This window comes from Stegodyphus dumicola, chromosome 3 (assembly GCF_044657685.1).
Source record: "Stegodyphus dumicola isolate Sdum_Otavi_A_Nest chromosome 3, ASM4465768v1".
Taxonomy (NCBI): Eukaryota; Metazoa; Arthropoda; class Arachnida; order Araneae; family Eresidae; genus Stegodyphus; species Stegodyphus dumicola.
In genome coordinates, this window is record NC_140770.1 from 135,963,670 (window position 1) to 135,989,920 (window position 26,251).

At 35.3% G+C, this 26,251-nt stretch overlaps 1 protein-coding gene across 2 annotated transcripts in view; it reads left to right on the plus strand.

Annotated features, from left to right (window-relative positions):
• Positions 1-26,251, plus strand: part of LOC118183632 (anoctamin-7-like) — a 383,713-nt gene that overhangs the window by 71,017 nt on the left and 286,445 nt on the right. The gene's annotated exons all lie outside the window — the stretch shown is intronic.

Sequence of the window (26,251 nt, forward strand, 5' to 3'; positions counted from 1 at the left end):
ACCCTGCCTTTCCTAACACTTAACTCTGCTTTGCGGGGAAGTAACTCTGCTTTTACCGCTACTTGGCATTTCGCAGCAATATTATGTTGATTGCTGCAAAATTGTTACGTATTCCTCCGGTTCTCTAGTTTTACCCAAAATGTAATTAACTCTTTATATGAATGCAGAAAGCTGAAGTACGGAGAATCAAGAGGATTTTTGGAAGTTTTATATAAGAGTTATCGTAGACGGAAAACTAGTCACAAACATTGTAAAAATACTGAACACCTGTTGTGGGCGTATTCATTGAAAATTTGTTACCGAAATTTTGGACCGAAAATATTACTTTCCTCAACTGCGTATATAGGTTGACAAAATCAGAAATAACATACCATATTGACGACTCTTTGACGACTCAAAGTAAGATTTTTAAACTATATTTGATTGCAATCTTTTTACAAAAACATTAAAACTTTCGTTAAGATGCCATTTTGTTGTTTCACAATCGAATACTGTACTATTTAAAACTCAGGCTTAATGGTGCCTGTTGCTAACCTACGGGAAATAACAGTGACAAGGGCGGTAATTTGTTAAAGAGAAGTTTAGTAAATTTTACACAAAGCAGCATCTGCATCTTTAGACATAACTAAGATTACTGGAATGATTCTCCAGGCTAAATGTCATATTTCTGCGAAACAGAAACCAGATGTCCCTTAATTAACAAGAATGATACATTGTAAGCTTAGAAAAGTTCTTTGCTTCCGCTAACGAAATTCTCCATAATGTAATAGCCGCTTAGAAGAGAATTCCGCTTTACTTTTCATTTTATGTTTTAAAAAGAATACAGAAATCCATTTAAGACTTATTGCTATGTGAATAAATGCTATGTGAAAATCTGATCATGGCACCATTTATTCTGATTTTCTAAAGGATAGAGATTTAGATTCAGTTTTTCTTTACTCGGAAGATGCATGTAAATGGCTGCTCTGACATCCGGAAATTGGCAACGTATTGGTTGTCTAGGCAACTGCACGTAATTGTCTTCTTCACCCATGACAGTTAAGCTGACATATATTTGGAGCTCATTGTTTACAATTCTTGTTTCCAAAGAAACGCCTTTATTTATGTTTTCTTCTAAATGATGTGAGAACAGAAGAGACGTGAAAAGAAACCGAGTTTATCAAGCACTGCGTGTAATGCTTTTTCTGTTTCGCATAATTTCTTCTGAATTTGGGCTGAAGTTATAGTGAATTGTACATGGAAATAATTAATGCCTATTGTTGCGTTTTTTTCCCTCACGTACGTTCGTACGGGTTCGTGGGGATTTGGAGTGAATAATGACAACACTTGATGAAGTATCGAAGCACACTTTATTGGCCAGTATTATTCAAGACAGCTCCAAAAACACTTTTACAGTCGTCGGAAAACTACTATAAATACGCTGGAACAATCAGCGACACAACTTTCAGACTATCAGGCTATAACGGTGGAGACAGCTTCACGGCAAAGTGCCAGAGTACAGCTCCCGACTCTTCTCGGTCGTTTTCGCAACCTTCCTCGCTCTCGAGACTCTACACGCTACAACTCGCTGTGCACTCGACGATACTCTAGAATACAGCTCCCGACTCCTCGGTTCAGTCGTTCCCTCAGCTCAACACACTCTAAGATCAAACTCGATGATGCACTAATTCGCGAAACACTCTCTCGGTGCACTTGACGACCAACTCGGCACTAGACTTCAGGACACTCGTTTACTGACTTACTATTAACTCACTAGACGAGGAAGCGGTAAAGTCGCTGAACACTGGTAGTTCGGTCCGAGGTTCGAATCCCACGAACGGGCTAGCTGCATGGGCGTTTTCGTGGTTTTCCCCATGTGTAACGAGTATACGAGCCAGTTTCTCTTCGAAAGTCCTCCACGAAGGCATTCCTCCCCTTAGGTAGATAGCCCTCGAGGCTTCGCCATAATCACACACACACACGCTAGACGAAACACTAACTCCGCACGGACTAACTAACCCGCCAGACGATACACTGACTGTCTCTCCGTGTACCAGCAGGATTTATATAGCTTAGGGTTTGTGTTCGAGAACATTCTGGACTAACCCAGTAAGAATTCGTTCCAGAAGGCTCTTCATCCGTCTATGGCATATTGCTAATTTTGTCGCCAAATTTCGTCAAATGGGTGATATCTCGCCAAATATGACAACCCTGCCCTTCCCTTGTCATTTTATTGCAATCCTAAACTTGTTTTGCCGGAAAGCTATCTTACCGCGGCTAGACATATCGTAACAATATAGTTCAAACTCCAATTATCTGGGACTTATTATTTATTTAGTTATAAATGCCTGCATTTGGCTTCTTTAGCTATTAGCTATTTTACTTCCCAATATTCTTGGGTGACAGCATTAAAACTGTTAAGTGCAGAACAGGTGTTTAAGTGTTCTTTCACCATAGATTATAAGGAATTTATCTTTCCCTATTACATACCTTTGTGATATAACTGAAAACACGCTCGGCTAGCCCTGTGGATCTCCGGAGTTCGAATCTCGACGAGTGCATCGCACATTTTCCGTATATTCTGTATCAACTAACTAAACACGTTCTACAAATTTGTCCAGAGCTCACAAAGAGAATTCCTGAGAATGTAAAATGAATTGAGACAACATGCCCTGTCAAAAAATGGAATTTTGCAACAGCTGTAGCCTGAGGAGAATTCAGATATATTATATACCTTTTCTAGGAAACAAAGCCTAGCTTTTGCCATAGCTTTTATTATATTTCTTTTCCAAGAAATATAGCCTAGCTTTTGCCATAGCTTTTATTATATTTCTTTTCCAAGAAATATAGCCTAGCTTTTGCCATAGCTTTTTGTACACAAATTTGAATCATGAGTGTTACTAAATTCCATATTTATCCGCATGTTCCGCTTTTATGCAGATTATTATCCGGATTATCATTATTATCTATCACGTTTACCTGGATGTTTCCATATTTTTTAGGAACTTAGCTTATCCTTTATAAATTTATTATAATTTATCCGGAAATTATCATCACTTGCAAAACTTTAGTTGTCTTTTCTAAATTCTCATATTTATCCAGATTTTTATTATTATTTACGATATTGATTCGAATTTTTCATATTTATTCGGAATTTAAATTATCCTTAATGTACCCTTATGTAGAAATAAAAGTCTTCAATTTTATATGTATTAGAGGCAGATTGATATACATCATATACAGGGTATAAGCGAGTTCATGTTCTGAACTTTAAACGGTGGTATAACATGGCGAAAGTAAAAGCTTTCGTAATTTAGTATACGGAGGAATGTGAAAAGTGAACGCGAAAATACAGTCGGTACAAAAATACTTGGAAAACGAAAAGTTTTAATGAAGGTTATTTACTATAAATAATGTCCTATACTTACAAAAATTGTTCAAATGAACATTCACCAACTGCAGCACATGCATCACACTAACGACAAAACGAATGGGTGTACACTTTAAAAAATGGTTGACGTATCTTGTACACCTTGAACCCCTTCCCCCCCCAAACAAAAAGGCACAGTTCATCTCCCATGTTACTGGGATGACTGACTAAATTTAATTTGCATTTTTCATATCTCGAAAGTGCGACTTAGGCTATATATTAACTTTATATATAGCAATGGTCTAGCGAAGGTATTTTGACGCCAAATCGGACTTTTTCTCGAATGACGTATCCGTGTTTTGGTATTTCGATTCTACAACTCAAATTATGCCAAAATGCAAAGTTCTGTAAAAATTGCACGAGCATATTTTTAAAAAATATCCCTCAAAATTTTAGCTTCTAAATGTTGATTGAATTTGGTATATATTTTTTGTTATCTCTTTTTTTTTTATCAAACTTTCTTGATTCCTTCTTTCTCAGTTCGAAATTTAGGTTTAATTCAAATAACATTCGCAGCTATTTTCTGATTTATTTTTAAAATTCGTATTTTTGCACCTTTTTTTTTCCGTTGTGCGTAATGAGAATAGGGAAAGGAAAGTAGGTTGCTATAAATAAATATGAGTGAATTATTATTGGCGCAAATTGAAAAAAGTGCGGTAAGATAAATTTTAAAATTTCTTAGTAAGTTTCTCACCGAATTTTCCAAGATTAATATTTGGACACAATCTGAATCTTAGAATCCAAATGTGGAAAAGCATCGGCATGCTATTTCAGATAAAGTAAGATTTTTGTGTCAAAATAACTATGTTAGAATGTTATATATAAATCTAATTTATATCCTAAGTCTAGATTTTGAGGTATGAAAAACGCTCGCCAATCGGCTCAGTAGAATAAGAGATATAGGATTACCCCTCCGCTTTTTTTTTTAAGAGGGGGCAAGGTGTACTTTTGGACCAACCACGCTAATTTTCTCAACAAGATCTTCAATTGACTTCAAAAAGATTGTTCTGTTGTTAACAGAACAACAAAAATGTTTCAAATGCAGCTACATGTATCACTATGACGACAAAACGGATTGTATACACTTTAGAAGATGCCATGTCAGCTATTTTCTAAAGTTGTACGTAGTTAGAAGATGACTGCCATCCATCTTCTAAAGTGTGCACCATTCTTAAGTCTGGAGCAGTGGCAATAACTTTGGCAACAAGGTTTTCTGTAAGATTGTTCTGTTAAATTTGGGAAGATTGTTCTGTTGTTGAGAGAACAAGTAGGATTTTTCCAAATGAATGGGAAGCATTTCAACACATGCAAAACCACGACGCATCTTGTTTTACCAGACACTGTGAAGGCTGTGTTTCCCCAGAATTATTAATGCTACTGAGGAAATGTATGACATTTTAGTCGTTGTTGTGATATACGCATTGCATTTGATGTAAATAGTGCATCATGTCAGAAGAGCAATAATTGGTTACTTTACATAATTCATCAAAATATCTTTATATTGTTATCGGAGATATTATGCACGCGAACAGGAATATCACATATTTATGAATTCGTAACTGAAAAAGAAATATATCATATTCCTTTCTTAAAATTAAATGTACAGATAACTATGGTAATGCGTTAACTTTTTTATTGATATGTAACTATTTACGTATATAAAATTGTATGCAGAAGCATTTTATGTGCAGTTTAGGGGATTTAAAACGACGACTTTGCTGAAATGCTAATGTGAACAAACCAACTGGCCCTTTAAATTTCAAAAGGCAACTGTCTTTTAACACAAATTTGATTGTAAAGATAATTTTTGTATGAGCTTTGTTTTATAATGTTTGAAAAACATCGAATTTAAAGCGTAAAAAGATTAAATTATTTTAATTATTTAAAGGTACTTCACCCCTTAAATCGCCTTTAATTGTAGTATACAAAAAGAAAAGATATATCTAATTCAATACCCAAACCATTTGAAATAAGGTCAAAAATCTTTACAGCAGGATCTTTGAACTTTAATCCTATCACTGGAATCGGATCAGAACATCAAGTAAGAAACAAAAGGACTTTTATTTAGTCAAATAACGAAGCTGGAAGGAATCGAATGCCTTTTCCGATTTGAACGTAATCTCGAATGATTTTATGACAGCCGAACAATGGTGCTTTTGACAATCGCTGAGATCAGCGCTATGCTTAAACACCTGGTTCGTGGACATGCCTTTTGTCGAATTGAAGACGCAAGCGATTGTTCTGTTGCTCGGTAGAAAAGCACCACTCGAAGTTTCTGTGACAGAGAAATTTTATTACCTTCAAAATGAACTATTGCTGCGACTGTGTTTTGGATAAGAAATAGGTTTATTGCAGTAAATCATCTACCTATATGCATCCAATATTACTGTAGGTCAGGGATGGCCAATCTACGGCCCGCGGGCCAGATAGAATTTTAATTTGCCGGTCCGAGGCAAATTAAAAGAAATATATATTTATATATTATATTTCCATCTCCTTTTCTACTTTGTTTAAATATCATTTTTTTTCCTTCCTTTATTCCAAAGGATTGATGATCCTTTTACGCTCTCTATTTTTGTTCTATAAAACATAAATCGACGGAAACAGCAAGCACAGACAGCTTCGGTAAAGTCAATAAATAAAAAATCAATAAATTTTCAATCAATAAAAAATTTTCAATCAATAAATATCAATAAATTTTCAATCAATAAAAAATACATGCTGAAGGCTTATATGTGATTTCTGATACAAATGAAAAGAAATATATATTTATATATTATATATTCATCTCCTTTTCTACTTTGTTTAAATATTGTTTTTTTTTTCTTTCTTTTTTTGAAAGGACTAGTGATCTTTTTACTTTCTCTAGCTTTCTTCTACAAAACATAAATCGACGGAAACAGCAAGCACAGACAGCTTTCAATCGGTAAAGAATTTTTAAAAGCGGAAGAGAAGGCAGGGTTGCCACATTTGGCGAGAAGTCGCCCATTTGACGATCTTCGGCGACAGAATTGGCGATATGCCATGACGGATGGAGAACCATCTGGAACGAATCCTTACCGGTTTAGCGCAGAATGTTCTCGAACACCAGCCGAAAGCTATATAAACCCTGCTGGTACGCGGAGAGTTAAGTAGTATCGACTTGGTGTCTCGTCTAGCGAGTCAATCTCTGCGGAGTCGATCGAGTTGACAGCCGGACAAAGAGTCTCTTAGTGTATCGCGATTAGTTCATCGTCGAGAGAGCGTGTTGAGCTCCGGGAGCTACTGAACCGAAGTGTCGGGAGCTGTGCTCTGTGTGTCGTCGAGTGCATCGCGAGTTGTAGCGTGGAGAGTCTCGAGAGTACGTGGAGTTCTGAGAACGACCGAGCAGAGTCTGGAGCTGTACTCTGGTGCTTGCAGTGAAGCTGTCTCCGCCGTGACATAACTTGATAACTTGAAAGCTGTGCTGATTGTGTCAGCGTGTTTATAGTAGATCTTCGCCGACTGTAAAAAAGTGACTTTAGAGCTGTCCTGATTAATATTGGCTAAATAAAGTGTGTTTGGATATTTCATCAAGTAGTGTCGTCGTTATTCACTGCAAATCCACACGAACGTGAAGGAAGAAAATAACGTAACAGCTGGTGTCAGAAAAGAAAAACGCGACAATAATTTTGAGACTGTAAGCTTATCTCGAAAAACTGTGACTTCTGGTGTCAGAAACTCGAAAAACTGTGACTTCTGGTGACAACTGGTGTCAACGAAAAACTGTGATTTCTGGTATCAGAAACTCGAAAAACTTTGACTTCTGGTATCTCGAAAAACTGTGACTTCTGGTGACAACTGGTGTCAGAAAACAAAAACGCAACAATAATTTTGAGACTGTAAGCTTATCTCGAAAAACTGTGACTTCTAGAATTAAAGACATCGATAAAAATTTCACATCGCAATTAGAGTCAAAGACTGGCCAGTTTAAATTTTGCTCCATAGCTACGGATGAAAGCACTGATATAAATGATACAGCTCAATTAGTATTATTTATAAGAAGTGTCGATAAAAACTTTGAAATTACCGAGTAACTGGCGTAAACGCGTTCTTTTTAAAGGGAACTACAGCAGGATGTGATATTTTTTGTGAATTTCATGAAGGGCTTTAAACTTTGAAAGTGCCTATAATAAATATATATAATATTACGACCGGTGGAGCACCAAATATGACAGGAGAAACATCTGGATTTCTTGGACTCTTTAATCGAAACTATCCCGGGAACAATGTTGTTTTTCTATCCTTTCAGACGGTATAGTGGTTAGGGAAGCCTGACTGCGATACCGAAGGACCTGGGTTCGAATCCTGGAGAAAGCATTGGTGTAACTGTCCATCCCCTTTACAGGAGGCGATGGTGGCCCACCTTTTGGTGCCTGCATAATAAAGAGACCACGACATCTGGCCTTGTATAGATTAATGGACTGTGTTACACTGTAACTGTTCACAATCTGCCATTGGGGAAAAAAATGTTGTTTTTCTAAATTTCATACATCAAGATGCTCTGTGTAAATCTGCATTGAACATGAAACTCGTAACTGATGCAGTCCTGAAGCTTGTGGCGCAATTTCGAGATTTTCTTCGGTCCGTGCGACCTGAATACTCTGATGTACTGTATTGCACGAAAGAAAGGTGGATTAGTGCAGAACGTGTTTCCGAGCGAGTTTGGCAGCTGAAAGACGTATCGTTCTTCCATGAGAAACGGTGTTCTGTGGAGTCCGAATTATTAGAAGATACAGAATTGCTTTCGGATTTGACATTTTTCACAGATCTTCTTTGTCTTGTAATGTTGCGCGGCCCCAACACGGCACGCAACAATAGTGGTGACTGCTATGAACTGGAAAGTACACAAAGTCTTGAGAAGGGTTTAAATCCCTTTTTATTCAACTTTAAAAATTACAGATACGTGCTCTTGACGCTCACAAACTACGCCGACCCGGCGGTAAAATAAAAATAAGAAACTAAAAATGAATAATAACAAGTTACTACCTACGAGGCTCTCTAAACGTAACTAACCTAACCGCGTTCTTAGATACCGCTGATATTTCAGCAAACTTCTGAATATTAAGTTGAAAGATTCAACTATCTGCCGAGACAAGCACACAGGCCGAAATGCGTGGTTCTTCAAAATCTACCTAGCCACCTCCACGCTCGTGAAGCAAGAAAGCACACTTTCGAACTCGTTTCCCCTCTATTTAACTCAAATTACTTCCGCTGACAATTTGAATACTTTGCGCGTTCTACTAAATTTTACATACTCTGGCATTGGCAATTCCAGGGGAAAGTAAGGCTTGACAGGAAAGATAGTTTAAACTTAAAATAAATGTTAGTTAAAATAAATATAAACCCTACATTCTTATGAGCAACTTGAATGTCAAGATGCAAGGGAAAAATCACGGTTTATCGACGATATCTGGGCCCATCTGAAAACTCTTAAACTAAAACTTAATGCGTTTGCTGCGCAGCTAGCTAAGGACGACTTCTCTCATTTCTCGAGATTAATTTCGATACTTTTAGAAAATGAAGAGAAGCTTAAGAATTATGAAGATGGCTTCAAAAATCTGCATTTTGAGTTCGAACGCAGATTTCAAAATTTCAGTGCTATTCAAACAGAATTGGATATTTTTACCATTCCTTTCAACGCAAATTAAGAAGCAGTGAGGTCAGATTTGCAGCTTGAATGAATAGAGTTGCAATCTAACAATCATCTTAAGCATTTGTTTTTAAGCATTTGTTTTTAAGTATGCCAAAGTTAGAGTTTTACAAACCATTATCGAAAGTAAGTTTCCCAAATTTAATATCTCACCCCCAGAAAATCAGTGCTATGTTTGCTTCATCTTATATATGCGAAGAAGTGTTTTCAACTATGAACTTTAGAAAGAATTATATCACAAGTAGACTGACAGATAAGCATTTAGCCTCGTTCCTTAGAATCAGTACATCTCGCTTCGAACCGCAATATGGGGAACTTTTAAAAATGAAATCGCAATTTCATTTATCTGATTAACATACTTCAATTGTAATACTTGTATATTGTTTTTAAAATTTTAGAAAAATTTATCTTGGCCCGCCAAACTTTTTTTTTCGATTTTTGGCCCGCGACCGAAAACGTTTGCCCATCCCTGATGTAGGTAATATCCCGTGCCTTCAATAATATTAATTAATTTCTTCACAATTTATGTGACATGTTAATAAATGTTAGAAGATTTAAATATTTGCATCCTCCATTGTTTTGAACCAAATTCTCTTCCTATGGGAAGGGATACTTTCGTGGGGAGCGTTTTATGGAAAATTCGCTCACATTCTATATGACACACGGAAAAAGCTCGAAAACTCCTTCGTAGCTAACTCGTTCATTCAAAAATTGAACCCGTATTGAACTACCAGTGCTCAGCGGTATTACCGCTAGGCGCTTTGTTGGGTCTTTTGTTTATAGGCTACAAATATACTTATATTCTCCATAGTATGATTATAAAGGAAATGGGCAAAAAAGGTAAAATAATGTAAAATAAAATCAAACAACAGAAACTAAAATTATAACCAGGAATCCTGACTGTGTTTTTGTAGCTCAGGGGTTCCCAGCGTAGTCGATATTAACTCCCTGGGGGTTGATGAAATTCTAAAGGGAGTAAATGATAGTCAATTGGTCGATAGCGAATATGCGTTAGCAATTGATTGACATAATCGAGATAAAATTGATCAGAAAACTGTTAATAAAATTGATTTATTAATATGAAGCTATATATCATACAAAGTCTTGTTAAAAACACATGAGTACGCTAACATTTTTAATTTAAAAGTCATCTGAGAAAAATATTCTAAAATAAAGTAATTGACTTTCCTCTCTTCTTACCAAGAGGAAACAAGCAAGCTTTAATTCAGTAATTTGCTACGGGGGCGGGAAAAACCCGTTAATTATTATTGAAAGAGGTGATTTAAGAATAGTTATTAAGTTAGACTGTTTTACGCTAAACAAAAAAAGGGGGGAATGCACCAATACATGTAGCGCAGCCATCACATTAATTAAAACCGAACTCTTTTGCATTAGAATTTGTGATTTTGTTTCTGAGAACATTTTAGTATTTTTAAAAATTTAAAATAATAATAACACAAAATATAATAACACATAAATCGAATAAACCATTTTTCTCGAATTGTTTATTCATATTCTTAGTGTATATGATATTATCTTGAAGTTATTTATATGCATTTATTTGTTTCATGATTATGTTGTATGTTGTATAGAAAATTGCAAGAGGGTCAATAAAGAAAATCGTTCTCTTAAAAGGTGTCGGTGTAAGAAAAGGATTGGGAATCCTTGTTGTAGCTAATAATTATTGTGTTCATAACATAATTGTTCAATGCTAAAAAAATGAGATATTTTCTCTTCTGATGTGTTATAGAGACCCATGTTAAAGAACTTTAAAATGTTTCGTGAGAAAACGTAGTGGGAAAATAAAAAGCAAACAGACTGAGAGCGCAATTAGTTAAAGATTGTTGGAATCATATATGATTAGAACAGCAAGGCTTAATGGCTAGTTGGCTAATAAACTTAATGGCTAGTTGCCATAATGGAGATCATGCGAAATCAATTACTGCGTAAATATCCTATTATATTTAGGAACGAGAAGGAAGATTTGTTGCTAAAATAATAATAGAATAATGGTTTTGTTTCGTTTCGCTCTTAGAATAAATTTTAATATAGAGTAAGACTCCGCTTAACGCTGGTGCGTTTACCGCTGCTTCGGTTTAACGCGTTTTTATTGGCATAGTGGGACTTCCTGAAAATTGCGTGCAGCATTGGGGTTCCTCGAAATCGAAAATAATTTATCTGCATTACTTCTTCTCTGTAGTGTTACACAAACGTATTTATTATTTCAAACATTTGTTGCTGTTGTTGTAAGTATAATAATGATTGATATAGTGATAAATATTATAATTTTTAGTTTTTAATATGGGTGATAATGAGAAACCCGAAAATAAAGCGACAAGAAAAAGCATTTCGGTAGAAACAGAAATGCAAGTGCTTAGAAGATTAAATAGTGCTGAACGTCAGTGTCAAATTGGTGTTGCATTGAACTCGCCAACTTCAACAATGAGGACAGTTCTCAAGAATAAAGAAAAAATAGTGTCATCAGCAACTACAGCTACAAAAACCTCTTCACCTGAAAAAAAAGTTCTAGAAATAACACGCTAGAGAAGATGGAAAAACGACTTTCTATATGGATTAACTACGAACCTGAACGCAATATACCATTAATCCAAGCTATTGTAATGGAAAAGAACGAGGAGAATTTTTAATCACATTTAGATTGAAACAGGTGACACACCTGAAATTTTCCTTGAAAGTCGATGATGGTTTAATAAATTTAAACATCGAATTAATCTTCATAACATAAAGATTACAGGAGAAGCAGCGAGAGGAGATATAAAAGCGGCGGCTGATTTCCCAGCGACATTAAGAACAATAACTGAACGAAATGCTTGCCTGTTTCGGAAAAGTATACCAAGTCATACATTTCTGTCCCGGGAAGAAAGACATGCACCAGGATTTAAAGCTGCGAATTATCGCTTAACACTTCTCCTGGATGCTAACGCCAATGGAGACTTCAAATTAAAGCCATTTCTTGTTTATCATTCCGTAAACCCTAGAGCGATGAAAGGGATGTCAAAATCAACGTTACCTGTAATTTGGGAGTCTAATAAAAAATCATGGATAACTATGAAAATTTCCCAGAATTGGTTCACTGAACACTTTTGCCCGTCTGTTAAACGCTACTGCGAAATCGAAGAACTTGAACCCAAAGCGCTGCTTTTAATGGATAATGCTCCAAGCCACCCAACAAATTTATCTGACTTAATAACATGCATTCCAGTCGACGTGGTTTTCTTGCCGCCTAACACAACTGAATTAACCTAACCAGTGGATCAAGATGTTATATCAAATTTTAAAGCTTATTACTGCGGCGAACATTTAAATAAATATTGAAAAAAGAGACAGAGATGATAAACAATCGATAAGATATTTTCGGAGGGACTATAATATCGTGGATGCTATAGAAGACATAAATCTTTCGTGGAATGCGGTAACGGAAAAATGTTAGAAAGGAGTATGGAAAAACATTTGGCCAGATTTAAACAAGGACGATGACACTAGAGACTCTGTTGTTGATATGAACGAAAAAGTGGAATTAGTGAAACAAATATGTTTAAATGAAGTAAATGTGAAATATCTCGAAGAAATTTTGCAGGAAACATCAGCAGTTTTTCTAATGATGAGCTAAAGGAATTAGCGGATCAAGAACACAAAAATATTAAAAATTGCGATTCTGAAAAAGAGCAAAAAAGAACTTTCAGCGGCATTTCTAAAAACAAATTTTGCTTCCATAACGGAAATTATGGAGAAATAAAACCAACGGATGTGGAAATAAAGGTTGTGTAAGTACTTTAATGAACATGGTGCATATTTCGTGTTTGAACATAGCATTGTCTTTGAGTTTAAAAAACAAATGTGTGAAGCTTTACACATAGATTATTATACTTAAGTTGTCTCAGGCTCTGTATTTTTACCAGAATAATCTAGTTTATTGTAAAGTTTTTGTAATAAATAAGCTTGTTTTCGGATGAGAATATGCTTAGCACTGTGACTGACTTTTTTTTTTTTTTTTTTCAAGCATAGTACTCATATCTATGCTTTTGTGCTTGATGTAGATGAAAATTTTATTAATGAATACTATTCCTTACCTGTATGAGAAAACACGACGTTCTTTTGAGGTAATCTCGAAAAAGAATTGTATCGTTAGTGTATAATATTTAATATGCATTATTTTACGCAAAGTACTTCAAAATTTCATAAAGCTTTAGAAACTTTATGGAAATCAAACGAGGGAATGTAACGGAGTTCTCGAGAAAGTCATTTCGGCCTTGAGCAAATATTTTTCTTGGGCTTTCATAACTTGCTAAGCTAATTATGATTATAATTAGAACGGGGGTGGAATATAATTAATTTTAAAGCTTTATTTCATTCGCGAGACAAAATAATTATTTTATGTATTCATTGTTCTTACTGAGGATTTTTTGTCTACTTATGCTTCGAGGAATTTTTTAATAGCCATGTAATACTTCAGAATATATTATTACTAATTAACAGATCATTCGTTTACGGTAACTAAAGATGATGAAGTAATAACACTATGCGTAGATACGTTTTGAAGTTTTTCAAAGAGAGAAATGCATATTAGGGTGTGAGGGGGATTTTTTAAGAACATTAGAAATTAAATAGTGAGGTTATTTTTTTATCCTAATAACACATATTCTATTTCTATTCCATCTCGAAAACAAGGATATTGATTGTTATTATTGTAGGCTGTAATTTCTAAGCACGTATTTTTATTTCATTTTTACTGTACTAACTGAATGGTTACCGTAATAACGGATTGCTATAATGGTGACGATTTTTACACAAAAATCTTTTCTTAAAGAGGGTATTGGTGTAACACAAGCACATATGCTTAGTCTCTTCTTCTTCTTTTAAAAAGAAGCCCTAATATTTATGGAAAAATTAAGAAAGGAAATTATTAAATTAAGGAAAGAAGTAACTACGTTCTTTGTGGTGGTTTATATAATATGTCCCTATATAATATGTCCTCCTTTATATAATATGTCCTGGTTTATATAATAAAGTTACATACCATATAAGCCAGCATACAAGACATAGTTCCGTTTTTCTTTAATTTTATGGGCTATATTATAAGCTATATAATATTATGTAAGCACTGATGTAGTCATAGCTATGTACGCATTGATATGCATTAATTTGTTTTTTGAAAATATGTACCTTTCTACAATGTACTTTCTGTACTATCTTTTAGAATAATAGATGTAAAATATCTACACATATAATTGAAAATAAAGTACAGTACAAAGTCTATAATCCGGACGTCCATTATCCGGAATGATCTGTAATCCGGACCTCAAAGCCACATGAGTCCCTGAGATTGATTCCTTAGTGAGACTACCGAGAGTTTTCTTCCACTTGGATCTGAAATCCACTGAAAACAAGCAATCACCCTGAAGACCTTCAAGATGCAGTGCAGGTCTATATTGATAGTAGTCGTACAGAAGATCGTACTGGCAGCGGTATCTTTATTAAGATCCCTCCCTTTAAAACTACAATAAAGCAACGCAACCCTGACAATTTCTTTGTCTTTAGGAGCGAGTTAATTGCGATTAATGTGGGGCTTAATGCTATCTTGTCTTATGGTTGTGCTTTTGGGGAATTATGGATTTTATAGGATAGCCGCAGTCTACTACAACATCATGGTGGCTGGTCATCCGCAAACGATGAAACCAGCATATCTAATTTGGTTAAATTGAGGAAGATCTCACAGATCCATGACGTCCACCTCTAGTGTGGATTACATCACATATTAATATTAGTGGTAATGAGGTCGCTGATAAAGGGGCAAAAGAGGGTAGTGAATATGAAACGGTCACTCGCTCCTCACTTTCTTACCAAGAACTGTAATCAAATGAAAGATCTAAACTTAATGGCGTACTCCACCTACGCCCCAATGGTACACAGGAACATTCCCTGGCTCCCTACCTGGAAATCAAATGTGACCGTGTCTCTTAGACTGCTCTGACTAGACTAACAAGTGGCCACCTTAAATGCCTTTCCTTTAACAGCGGCAGAAAAATCCACTCCGATTGTAAAAAATGCTGTGAGCATCCAGCTTCGCCGAATCACATACTGTGTTGCATCGGACTTTCTGAGGAGTACTTAACATCCGATCTCCACACTGTTATTGATTTTTTGACGGTCAACAACCTTCTGGAGCTGATCTGACATATATCAGATCTTTCGGGGATAAGCAACAACAGGGACCTAACCAAAATGTCGTCAAGTTTGACGACTTTGGGAGATTTTTCGCCAAATTCGGCAACAAAATAAGTCTCCAAAATGCCGAGATGCCCATTTACTCAATGTTAAATGCACTTGTCCCTGTGTTCTTACCTTTCCGGCATAGCTTTTCTCTTTAGATGTTTCATGCTAGATAACACAGAAAAATACGACTTCGCATATAACTGCACTAAAATCATCTATCTGTGTGAGAAATTCGTCACAATATTTTTGCTCTGTGTAGTTGAGAAAAGGTTTCTACAGAAGGCATTCAGTTGCCAATTATGATATTATTGTGTACCCCGTATCCATAGTTGTTCTTGATGAGCCTTTATTTTCACAATCGCTGATCTAGACTTAATACTTCCAGCTGCAAATACTAATACTTTGACATTTTTAAATTTAAGAAAATCTATTTTGTAAAAATTACGGAATCTAACTCCCTCCCTCTGGCCCGTATTTAAGAAATTTTTATACTCGTTATGAAAAATAAAGTACGAGAAGTGCGACCCCTATACGACAGAAATTGGCGGAGCTCTTTTGTTTTAAAGTTGGAAATCAGCGAATTGTTTGCATTTGTACTCAAATAAGATATCAGTTATGAAACAGGTTTCTGATATTAATAAATTAAGTGGCGAGAATTAGTGTGCAGATTGCCGTTCAAAATGGTAATCAATACAACTTTTGTTTTCTTTGAAAATCATATTTTATTTTCAAAATCTCGTAGAATTCGTTTTCTAGGAAACAGTAGCTTCAATATTGGTGTAACGCCATCCGTATTTGCATAAATAAATAATATTTATGTATATTATTTGCATAAATTAAAAATATTTCAAATTTAATGAATTTTTTGCTTGATTATTAAATTGTGATTCTAAAATAATAAAACTCCATGAAAATATTCTTGATATATTTTTGGCGTTTGGAAACTTATGAGTTATTTCTGTGAAAATTCTTTCGGCATGCTAACTTTAACAAAATTATAAATTAAAGAATGTTACGCTATAGTAAATCACCTCACTGAATAGCATTTAAGAGTTTAAAGTTTTTTTTCAACCTCGAAATATTTGAATTTATCTATTAACTGCCCCCTTCAGACATAGCGAAAATATCCGAAAGTATGAAGTTCGGTGTCAATTTTTGTCGTAAGGAATGACACTTTTTACATTTTATTTTTATGAATAGAAAATATTATCTAAAATTAAATTTTTTTAAATTAAAAAATGCCTTAATATTGTTACGAAATTTTCACATTTGGCGAGAAAGATTTGGCGATATGCCATAGATGGATGGAGAGCCTTCTGGAACGAATTCTTACTGGTTTAGCCCAGAGTGTTCTAGAACGCAAGCCAAAAGCTATACAAACCCTGCTGATACGCGGAGAGTGAGTTGATAGTCAGTCGGTGAATGCGTAATGGATTCACATACGAGTCAGTGAGCGAGCCTCTCGGAGTATAGTGCCGAGTTAGACGTCGAGTGCATCGAGGGAGTCTCTTAGTGTATCGCGAGTTAATGCATCGTCGAATTTTATGTTACAGTGTGTTGAGCTTCGAGAACGAGCGAACCGAGTCGGGAGCTGTATTCTAGTGTATCATCGAGTGCATCGAAAATTTTGAAAATTTTCACTCTGAAACATGTGTTGTTTTAAATCGTCACGATCTCCAGCACATACCTTCAAATAACAATATCTGAAATTTCATTCCGATTGTTTGAGCGGATAAGCCGCTAGCTGCTCATTCATCGGGAAAGTTTTTTTTCATTATCACCCTGTATACCTCGAAGTATACGTGAAAGTTTTGTTCTCTACATAATACTTGATTGCACCCCGGGCGCAGAGCTTCTTTTTTTTTTCCATGTATCTATACGGCTTTGTTATCCTTTAATAAATTTTCTGCTTATTCTGCGGAGGTTTAGTAAAAATAAATATTTTTGACTTTGCAGTTGTACTAAACTAATTACTTACTGTTGACCGGTGGGTGGTAAAGAATTTTACTACTTAAGTGCGCAGTAGGTATACAACCTTCCCCCCCCCGGGTCAACGTAGAGAACTTTGCGAAGCTAGCCAGTCTCGGCCTCGGGAGTATACAAATTTTTGGAACCTAGTGGTTCTGAAGGGCCAGGAAAAGTCATTTATTGGCCGGCCCATGGGCCTGGCGGGTTCTAGAGCAGAGTGGCTCTAGTAGCCCGGGTGTAGCGTCCCGGATACGCTGGGTAATGTCCCTTTGCGACGGGCAGCCCTAGCGACTGGCAAGTAGCAATTGGACGACCAGTGTCGCCGTATGGCGATTAGTTTCGTTGTTTCCAGAGTGCAGGGAAGGCTGTTAAATACATGGAACTGTTCTGAGGGGGCATCGGCCGTGTGATGCCGGCACCTAGCATGGCGAATGCACGTAGGCCTGGAACTAGTAGGTATACAAATGCTGACTGCTATGTACATGTAAAGACTCTTCGTGATCTAGATGTAAGGTGGAGGAATTAACTCAAGGATTGTCTATCTTAAGGATGCCTTCGTAGAGGAATTTCTTTGGCAAAACTGTGAATATTTACATATAAATATGGAAATAGTTTACCTTAAATATAACAAGAAATTATTTGCAATCATCTCACTCAATTGCCAAGAATCGAATTCGGAATGAACAGTGTTTAAGTGCGCACAGTTAAAGCTATGCGTGACAGTGTGTCAACAACAAACACGCGCCGTAGCATGCTGAAAAAACGTCTGAATCGCGTCTCCAATTACCTCGTATAAATCGTTCTGCAGTATGCGTGAGTCGAAGGCATCTTTTCAATTGATCACTGAGATTTTTTTTTTTTTTTTTTTTTTTTTTTTTTGTTTTTCGCGTATTTTCTTCTTATCTTTTAAAAACTGACTTGAAAATTTTTGGATTTAAAAGCTAACTGAAGTTGTATGCCAAAAACCTGAAAATGTTAAATTTTTCCCAAATGCCGACCAGGAAAATATCGAGGAATGATTCGATGGCGATTCGACTGAGGTGGGCTTCCAATGCTTGAATTGCGAGAATATGGTTTTCAGTTTCACAAGAGCAGAAGAGGCAGACAGGGATATTGAAAATAAAACTAAAGAAGCTACTGAACGATTACATTAGTCTCGACAGAGCAATGATTATTTCTGTTGAAATTCTATTGGACTTTGTGGACCAAAGGGGATTCGAATGCAATGGTAAACTAGCACTTCAAAAAATACGCAGTGAAATTCGATAAATATTTAAACGCTCGAAAAAAACAAAATAAAAATATTGATTTTTGTTTCCTTGTACGAAATAAAGGAAGTATTGTAATCACAAAAAATTCCCGATGCCATATTTCAAAGAAAATATCCATTTTGACCGCTGTCGAATGCAATTTAACGATGTTTCTGCTAGATATCTATCTGTACGTATGAACAGAATAATGAACTCTTTTTCCCAAAAAAATTTATTAAACTGATTTAAAATGGATTCAAAAGAGATTTTTTCCGTGGCGTCTGTACCGTACGTGCATATGTATGTATGTATGTATCTCACATAACTCAAAAATGAGTATCCTCAGAACGTTGAAATTTTGTATATAAGCCAGCTTTAGGATGTAATTGTGCACCTTTGGTGGCAATCGGCCTCAGCAAAAGTAAATATATGCATATGTACACATACCTACATATACGCACTTTGTTATTCGGCACCGTGAGCTCAGTTTTTATTCTTATATATGGTTAAATTGTGCATTTTTTGCTTTAAAAATGATTGAATTCTGTTTTTCTTATTTTCCGGTTAAGGTTTTTATGCCTTTAGTTAACCTGCATGCAATATATGTAGAACAATTTAAAAGTTGTTCAAGTGCGACTAAGCCTAATTTTTTACCTTAGCAGCCATATGTGTATTTTTTACAGGTCCGTGACACTTAGCCGAAAACCACTTAAACGACACCAGTTAGCCGACAGGACATTTAGCCGACACGGACACTTAGCAGACACGGACACTTAGCCTACAGGTCATTTAGCCGGCACGGACAGTTAGCCGACAAGACATTTAGCCGACAGGACAGTTAGCCGACAGGACATTTAGCCGAGAAGGACACTCAGCCGACAGGACATTTAGCCGACACGGACAATTAGGCGACAGGACATTAGGCCGACACAGAGAGTTAGTCGTCAGGACATTTAGATCTACGGGACACTTACCTGTCAAGACATTTAGTCAACAGGTTACTAAGCCGACAGTGACATTTAACTGACACGTACCCAAAAATTATTTAAACTATGAATTACGAAATTTAAATAATAAATCTAAAACAATGTATAAAAAATTAGACAAATAAAAAAGAAACTGTTGTTGTTGCGAAGCTTACTTTCTTCAGATTGACAACAAATCCACTATTCTGCTAAGTTTGAAATGTAAACACATATGACTGCTAGGGTAAAAAATCGGTCGTGGACACTTAGCCGACAACCATTAGCCGACAGGACACATAACCGACACCAGTTAGCCGACAAGACACTTAGCCGACAGGGACACTTAGCCGACATGGACACTTAGCCGACAGTGACACTTAACCGACTGGACATTTAGCCGACAGGACATTTAACCGACAGGACATTTAGCCGACACGGACACTTAACCGACAGGTCATTTAGCCGACACGGACATTTAGCCGACAAGACACTTAGCCGACAAGGACACTTAGCCGATAGGACATTTAGCCGACACGGACAGTTAGCCGATTAGCCGACAGGACATTTTGCTGACACAGAGAGTTAGCCGTCAAGACGTTTAGTTACGGAACACTTAACTGTCAACACATTTAGTCTATAGGACGCAAAGCCGACAGTAACGTTTAGCTGACACGTATCCAATAATTATTCAAACTTCCTATCAATTACAAAATTTCTCGACTTCTCCATAAGTTCAATATATAAGTCATTTTTCACCTATCAGTAAAATTCATTTTTCGATTCTTAAAGATCTCATATATGCTATTAATTTATTGTGTTAATTTAGCAATGTTTGATATGTATCGTGCTGTTTGGTGTACATTGCCAAATTGAAAAAGCGCTGAAATTTCTCGAAAATGAATAAAACAAAACCTTAAAGAATATTTTACTTCTAAATTAAACATTATGCACTAGTTTAGGGCTATAAACATTTACGTAAGTATTTTAAACGAGATGCGTGGTCAATAAAATGTTACAGAATTTTTATCTCAAGAATGGTGGCATGAACTGCAAATTATAGAGGTCACAAATAGTTTATACCTTTGCTTGTCTTAAAAATTCACTTTTTTTAATTGTTTTTAATAACAAAATAAAATATATTTGCTGAGCTAACCCTCACCACTATATGGTTCCATAAAAAGTATAATTCAAGAATAACAATAATTTTTATTGCATTATTCAGATTTTTCATGACAGGGAAAGGAAATTTCATTAGTGGAAGGAGCCAAACGATTTTGTAAGGGAAAGAATGTAACATGATGTGATGTGTAAAATAGTAATGAAACGTAAAGATATTAAAAATTTGAAAGCCTTTGAAAGAGCGAGATTGGAAAATTAATATCATTAAGTAAACAAGAAAAATTATTAACGATGTGAAAGTGTTGAAAAGAACCCAGTTGATTAAATGAAGAAGTTTTATGGATAATTTTTGAAGATCTCACATTAAAATGTAATTTAGTGACCGCCGTACTTAGCTAAAAAAATTCTTTTTTTCTTTCGAAATTTCATTCATATTCTCTGACGAGAAATTTCAGCGCTTTATCAATTTCGCCAATATACACCAAACAGCACGATACATACATGCATAGACCTTATAAGAGATAGACTAACCCAGTGGGCGGAGTATGCGTCGCCCACATGTCCGCAAGAAAGTGTAGGGACGATCTGGCTTACGGAAACCTATGGTGTTTGTATCACATAACTGTTTTTAATTATTAAATGTGATACATTCTATAAGTGATGAAAGTTACAGTTTGTGCAAACAAGATTTAATATATCTCATAAAAGCACTTTTTACTGCAATTTGCGCATTTTTTCAAGCGTAATTCTTGTATAAATTTCTTTACTTTAGTAAAACGGTAAAAATTCTAAACGCAAAACTTATGAATTTATTTTTGTGTACAAATAAAGTAAAATTAAAGTAAAATTACTGATAGCATATGATGCTTTGAAACAAATAAGGTAAAATTAAACAAGATCTGATAATTTTCTTTGATTTTATGAGTATTTTCAGGCAGTAGTTTTTAAAATTATTATAACATAACAAGACGATCATTTATTTGATTATATGATCATTAATTATTAACATTACAAGATGATTATTTATTTTAGTAATTCATAAAATTCGGAGCATAAACTTTTTTGAGTTTAATGAGGGAAAAAAAAAGATAAACTCCGGAAGCACTCAGCAACATAATTTTATATTACGCCCAAAGGAGCGTTTTTGTAACGTTTTGTAATGTTTTTGTAACGTAATACCTTTATTTATTAAACATCATGTTCTTCGCAAGTAAACCACATAAAATTCAATTCAAGAACAATATCACAAAATATTTGAAAATGGTATATCTTTAGAATTTCAGCGTTGGAGATAAAAATGTTATTTTCTGTACAGGGTTGCCATTGCTTGCTTTGAACTCATTGAGTTTGTCAATCAAAACTTCGTTAAAGTTACAAAATATGAAATGGATTAAAACAAATTCGAAATTAGGTCGTGCAGGTGCCCATGTTCGGGTGGAGGATTACGTTATTCAAAATTTTATGGTTTTGTGTTTTTTCACAGTGCGAGAGAAACATACATACATTCATGCAGATTTCTTCATTATTTAATGTCTTTAAATATAATACAGGGCGATAATATTTGGTGGCAACAGTTTGCAAAGTGAAGCGGACATTTATAGTGAAACAAAGCAAAATGCAGTTTCGAAACTAATAGCTTTTCCGAGCTGCCGCCTCTTTGGGCTAATAAAATAAATTAACAATAAATAAGAAAACTTATGCAGAACTAGACATAAATTTAAAACATAATCACTATAAAATACTAGCACAATTAATTATTACAGTTAAATACAATTTTTAACATTATAATAAATGCATAAAAATTATTAAAGTGTTAAAAGTTTTTATCACTATGATGTATTATGAAATATTATTGAAATAAAACTTCTTTGTAGAATATTATTAAATATATTCAGATATAATTTTAAAAAAGCAGTACAAATAAGAATTTTAAGCAAAAACTTTCAAAAGTTCATTTTTTCAATTTTAGTATTTTTTACTCATTTATACCAATAAAAAGCATAAAAATTGTAAGAGAAAATTGTTGGTTTGAATTTTTCTATTATTTCAGATTTAAAATATTATTTTTTAAAAGAAGGAGATACAAATTTCCTTACAGCATAGGAAAACCTAAACAAATATCCAGACCTGAAAGCATGCAACAGCTTTATAATTATTTAGGACATTAATTATGCCTGATAAACATGCTAAATTTTTAAAAATAAATCTCAGTTTCAGAAATAAAAATATCTAAAAATTCTAATTTGTGAAATGAGGTGCTATCACCAGCTTTTTCTTGAAAATTATACTCGCTGCATACTCCTCCGGATGTGGGCAAGGTGACAGCCGGCGATACGCCAAGGCAAGGGAGAAAACCCATTTGGGTTGGTATGTTTCTTATAAGGTCCATGGATACATATCAAACAATGCTAAATTAACAGAATAATTAAAAATATACATGAGATCTTTCAGAATCGAAAAATGAATTTTAGTGATAGTGAAAAAATAACTTAAATATTGAACTTATGGAGAAGTCGAGAAATTTTGTAATTGATAGTAAGTTTGAATAATTATTGGATACGTGTCAGCTAAACGTTACTGTCAGCTTTGTGTCCTATAGACTAAATGTGTTGACAGTTAAGTGTTCCGTAACTAAACGTCTTGACGGCTAACTCTCTGTGTCAGCAAAATGTCCTGTCGGCTAATCGGCTAACTGTCCGTGTCGGCTAAATGTCCTATCGGCTAAGTGTCCTTGTCGGCTAAGTGTCTTGTCGGCTAACTGTCCGTGTCGGCTAAATGACCTGTCGGTTAAGTGTCCGTGTCGGCTAAATGTCCTGTCGGCTAAGTGTCCGTGTCGGTTAAATGTCCTGTCGGCTAAATGTCCTGTCGGCTAAGTGTCCCTGTCGGCTAAATGTCCTGTCGGCTAAGTGTCCATATCGGCTAAGTGTCCCTGTCGGCTAAATGTCTTGTCGGCTAACTGGTGTCGGTTAAGAGTCCGCGACCGATTTTTTACCCTAGCAGCCATGTGTGTTTACATTTCAAACGTAGCAGAATATTGGATTTGTTGTCAATCTAAAGAAAGTAAGCTTCGCAACAACAACAGTTTCTTTTTTATTTGTCTAATTTTTTATACATCGTTTTAGATTTATTATAGCATTTGAATAGAACTTGTGGCAACGATTAGATAATTTTTCAGATAATATAATTTTTGCGCATTTTGAGTTATAAAATGAATAAGATATAACGTTGTTATGCGAACCTAGCCCCAAGGTGTCGCTATGGTAAATAAATATAGCGAATTTTAAAGAGTGCATTTATTCTATTGTGGTTTATGCGCTATCGATGAAGTAGATTTAATTCAATTCAACAAGTTTAAATGAAATGCAGGAAAAAATACCTATAATTTAATATTCCGTGCAAGGAAGTCATGTGAAGTACACATAAGATTTTTTTAAGAAATAAAGACACACAGTATTCATGATAATCGATAGTTTGGATTATCAGTGTTTTTCTGTTTTCCGTAAATTGCTTCCCAGCATTAGCTCGAATAATCGAGAGTGTACTGTGTATGTTTACCACCAACGTTTCTGAGAAAGAAGGTAGGGTGAAGATTTTTATGTATAGCCGCGCACAGAGAAAGGCGTTTGGTTGTTAAATTAAAAAAGCTTAAGTGTCATAGTGAATTGTTACCACTATTCTGACGCTGCAGCATTCAAGTTCCAGTACTTATTTGCCATTCCGATACTAAGTTCTGAGCGGTATCGGACGTAATGTATGACGGTTTATATTCGTAATCACAAATCTGCACACTTAGCAAAATTTTCAGTCAGATGATGCTTATGACTCACGATTTCTTGTCGGTTACCTGAAACTGGGCGTTACTTATACGCATGTGGTGGATAGAATAACTGACACATTTTAGATTGTTTCACTGTAGTGTGATAAAAAATGCTGAGCAATGTTCTGTTAGACTTCAAACTTTCAATGCACACTGTATCAGAATTTGACGCAGACGGTATTAGCGTTTTATCATTATTGAAGAGCATTCCCCCCCCTAGTTGTATTGGGTTCTTTTCATTTTGCAGCTTTCTGTTTCCTCGGAATTTTCTGTTAGTATCCGTGGTTCGAGTCCCGGCAAGGGCTTTGCTCTCTCCTGCTTTCGAAATAACCGAATGTTTCTACAAGATGACTCTCAATTACCATTCGGTTTGATTCGATAATTCGAGCGGTGACGATGTTTATTTAGGTTTGGTTTGGACAATATTGCTTCCTAATTGTATTCAATGATACATGCATCCAAAACAACTGCCAGTCTTTAATTTTCAATACGTTTTTAGATATTTTGTTATATATGCGTCTTCTACATTAGTTCGAATTCGACAGTCATGGCAACAAGAATATTATTTTCAAAATTACGGAACCCAATAAGAATGAAATAGGACGAAGGAGTTAGTTAAAGTGAAGATGGGTTCGACTTTTTGTTCATGAGGAACTAAATTACGTCATAGAGTACTTGACGGTAGAGAGGAAGATATTTAGCATTGAACTAAGCGATGATTCTTAGCGATGAACTAAGAAGAAGGCGAAAAATCAGGGTAATAGAATTAGTGAATGTGAAAGCCATAGTAATTCCGCAGAAAAGATAGAAAATTCAGAATGAGTAACTTGCACAGAATCCGAAGAAATACCGCAAAAAATACCGTTTCTATCCGGCGAAAACTCCGCAGGACCGCAAATATCTTCAGACATAAAAGAGTCGTCAGATTTTCGTGAAATCATTATAATTATATTATTAGTTGTAAGAAATTCACCAAATATGCGGAAAATGATCTTGAGTTGCTGGTTCGCCCGAGCGAAAAATGCTTCGAGTGCAAAAGGTTAAATTTATCCTACATTCTGTGTACTAAGACATGAATTTTTCCGATCCTTCTTTGTTATCTAATTCTAATTTGTCTGTATGCAACCTGAAAGGTTTGACTTGTTTTGGTAGCATGAAGTAGTATCAAACTCTTAACAGACGTAAAGTGAATTATCTCTATGTCTGGACACAACTCCAAAGTCTTTTTTTTAAATCAAAACTAGAACTTAAATGCGTGACTCGTGCTTACAATTCAGCCAACCACTTTTGGCGATGTAACGTCAAGTAAGAGTAAGTTCAAATTTAATGCTCTGCTAGTAGTCAAAGACACAATTCCGTTTAACGCGAAGCTGGCTCACAAATCTAACTGGCGCAAGTATTTAAGTGTCAGCATTATAATGCAAAGCCGATGAATAAAATCTTAACTGAGTCAACAAAATCTTAGTAACGTGGCCTCGGTAACAGACCTTAGTAACGAGGCAGAACACGCTCTGTCTTAAAACCCAACAATCTCGGCTTAAATACCCTAAACTAATTTGCATTCTGATAGGGAAACGGAAGGTAGAAGTAACAGTAAAGCTCTAAATCATAGTAAATGGTTTAGTTAATATAAAGGAACGTTATAAACCTTACTCTCAAAAGTTTCTAACACTTATCTAAATCCTCCTGTGCATGGGTTACGCTCTTGAAGGTTCCAGAAGAGAAATCTGTCATTTTTGAAATTAGTAGAACACAGATTAATTGTAAGCTTCGTTTTGTAGATATACAAAGTTACGGCTACGGTTAATAAATGTTTAT